The following is a 3538-nucleotide window of genomic DNA, read 5'->3' on the forward strand; positions in this document are numbered from 1 at the left end:
TGGGTTATTTGCAGGTCATCAGAGTTACCAGTGTGAAGAGCAAAACACAAGATTATTCAGTTCTGGGTTTGTGGCTGTTTCAGCTCCCAGTTGACAGACGAATTGCATTTGTTTCGGTTGGGGAATAACAAACACAGTAATAGTCTGAACTGCTGTTAGAAACAGAAATGACCAGTGAAAGAATATATGGTGTACATCATGTTTTCATAACTGTGCCACGTCCCAACCCCTGCCCTGGGCAGGGACACCTCCCACCAGAGCAAGTTGCTCAAGGCTCAGCCAGCCTGGCTGTGAGCACTGCCAGGCTTGGGGCAGCCACAGCCTCCCTGGGCAACCTGGCACAGGGTCTCACCACCCTCACAGGGAAAACTTCTTCCTGGTATCTATCCTAAATTTCCCTTTTTCGATTTGTGCCCTATTGCCCCTTGTCCTGTCCCTGCAGCTCCTAACACAGATCCCTCTGCAGCTTCCCTGAAGCCCCTTCAGCTCCTGGAAGGTGCTCTGAGGTCTCCACACAACCTTCTCTTCTCCAGGCTGAACAGCCCCAACATCCTCAGCCTGTCCTCACAGGGGAGATGCTCCAATCCTCTTAACAACTTGGTGGCCTCCTCTGGACTTGTTCCAACAGTTCATGTCCCACATTGAGGGACCAGATCTGTGTGCAGTATTCCAGGTGGTTCTCACCAGAGCAGAGCAGAGAACTAGAGACTTTTCCATCTCAGTGGGAGCAGAGCTCAATCTGCTGGCTCTGGAGCCTGAACACACTGCAGACATAATGCTCCAGGGGGAAGGAAATCATGCAAGGTGTGTGTGCTTGGTCCTCTATAAGCTCATAAGAGAGTAACCATCAGTTTGCCAACTCAGGGCTCCCAGTCTGAGTGCTGAGGGACACTTGAAGGTAGGAAGCAGCTTTGCAGAAGATTCCTTTCCAGACAAGCATTGCAAAAACTTGGTGATGTGTTGTTTCCCTCTCTCTCCCTCCTGCTCAGTTCCCTGTTTCCTATCATGCTGCAACATTTTCTCGTCCCACTGAGAAAGAACACTCATGGAAATGTCTGAATATGCAGAATGGGAATGGAAAGAAGAGCATCTTCTTGGTCTGCATTGTGAAACTGCTGGAAAGTCACAAGATGCTTGTTGTCCCTAGTGCAGGGCAGCACAGGATTCTGCACACCCAGCACCTCTCTGCTTGCATCTTCACTGAGATCCACTGGCAAAGCACAGAGAGCAAGAACCACCACAGTTTACAGCACAGTATGATGGAGAAGAGGTAGACAGAGAAGATGATGGGCCAAATCCCTCTGCAGTCACCCATACACTGCATAAGTGAGATGAGCATGAGAGTCCTAACCATGTCCTGGTCATCCTTATCACACAGCAGCCTTGACTTTGCATGCCACGTGTACCATGTTGAGCTCAGGTCATGTTTCCACGCACAGCCACACAAGCATGATGAGCAGAGAGCCCAAAAAAGTTTACTCTCAGTCACAGAGACAACCCTTTGAGAAGACACACTTTGTGAGTGCCTCCTGGAAAAGGCCAGTGGAAAACAGACAGTTTGGAGAGGTGCCTGGCATTGCACAACACAGGATTTCACTCTGCATATCTGTGGTTATCTGTACACAAGGCATCTTCGCTGCAGCTTACCCTGACTTTTCTATCTCCAGAAGGTCTGGGGAAGGTGAAGCATGTGCTGTAGGAGCACTGCAGGAGTGCTAGCAAGGGTTGTGACCTTGTCCATAAACCTGACCTCAGACACAGCCTGGGCTAGACACCAGAAACCCTGCAGATTTCACATGGCTTCAGGTTTTGTTGTGAGCAGTTTTCTTAGCTCTGAGTCTGGGGCCACTGTGGTCTGAGGTGGGATGGACACAGAACTGAGTCAGAGGGAAAGCAAACATGCTCTAGGCACAGTGCACTGAGCTGTGGAGGCTCTGCCAGTGGAGTGGGAGGAAAAACCCATCTGTGGGCATGGGGAAGGGAAATTAAAGAGTTGGGGACTGGACTTGGGGAGGAAGTTGTTTGGACAAGAAGCTGATTTGATTTTGTGGGAGAACCAAAAATCGGCAGGTTAGAGTCAAGGTCTCTGCTGTCTTGACTGAGTCATGAAGAGATTCCCCACAGCTTGGCCAAGCTTGGAGGTGATGAGGCTGTTTGCTCTTGAAACGTATCCAGGCAGGAGCTCTGCAGGAACCATGCTTCACTGCAGCAATTAATCAGAGAATGAGAGAATTTTAGGGGTTGGAATGGACCTTAGAGATCACCCAGCCCCAACCCCCTGCCCTGGGCAGGGACACCTCCCACCAGAGCAGGTTGCTCAAGGCTCAGCCAACCTGGCTGTGAACACTGCCAGGGTTGGGGCAGCCACAGCCTCCCTGGGCAACCTGGCACAGGGTCTCACCACCCTCAGAGGGAAAACTTCTGACTAAGTTCTCACCTAAATTTCCCTCTTTCAATTTGTGCCCCTTGTCCTGACCCTGCAGCTCCTAACACAGATCCCTCTGCAGCTTCCCTGGAGCCCCTTCAGCCCCTGGAAGGTGGTCTGAGATCTCCACACAACCTTCTCTTCTCCAGGCTCAACAGCCCCAACTCCCTCAGCCTGTCCTCATAGGGGAGATCTCCAATCCTCTTAGAATCTTCATGGCCTCCTCTGGACTTGCTCCAACAGTTTCAAGTCCCTCTCACATTGAGAGCACCAGACCTGTGTGGAGTATTCCAGGTGGAACTATCTGCTGAACTGGCAGCTCGTGCCCACAGGGAAGTTGCCCTTACTCCCCAGACCAACCAGGCTCTGCCCCTGCCCAACACTGAGCACCAGGAGCCAGCAGCCTGTGCTCCAAGGACACTCAGAGGCACACTGAGCTTGGCTAGGCAGGACAGACATCCTGCTCAGCACAGGAGCACAGCAGCACAAACCCTTCTGGCGAACCCCTGCTGTCCCTCCTTGTGTACCAGCTCTTTGGAAGGGAGCTGTTCTTTTGGAAACACATGGTTGAGAGATAATCACATCCAGATTTAGGAAATCACATTTTGCACATAATTCCTACTGGCTACCTAGAGAGATTATTGGTTCAGCATGGAACTATAAATTTGGCAGGATGAATGGCAAACTGTGGTTGGCATATGGATACAGAGCAGGAAGCAAACTGCACCTATACATTAACTAGAGGAAAGGAAAGCCTAGGAAACTGAGGGAATCAGCAGGCTCTGGAGCAAACAACAAGCAGGGGCAGCTGATGGGGTAACAAACCAGGAGCATATGCAGCATTAGGGCTCTTTGCATTAGGAAGAACATTGCCAGTCAATAATTAACAAGCCACCACTGCTATTTTGCTCACTGAGCCTTGTTTATCACAAAGAAGTCAACTGACTTCTCCTCACCCATGGAAAATGTGAACACAGAGGATGACAAGTAATTTTGGGAAGCAACATCTGTTCTGTATGGAGAAACTTGAGCTGCTATACCCAGAATAACTGATGTTGAAACACAGACTAAATCTCATCTAAGCAATCGATTACACACCATGAGGGAGCAGGA

The sequence above is a fragment of the Acanthisitta chloris genome, unplaced genomic scaffold (genome assembly GCF_000695815.1).
Source record: "Acanthisitta chloris isolate BGI_N310 unplaced genomic scaffold, ASM69581v1 scaffold2164, whole genome shotgun sequence".
NCBI classification, from domain to species: Eukaryota; Metazoa; Chordata; class Aves; order Passeriformes; family Acanthisittidae; genus Acanthisitta; species Acanthisitta chloris.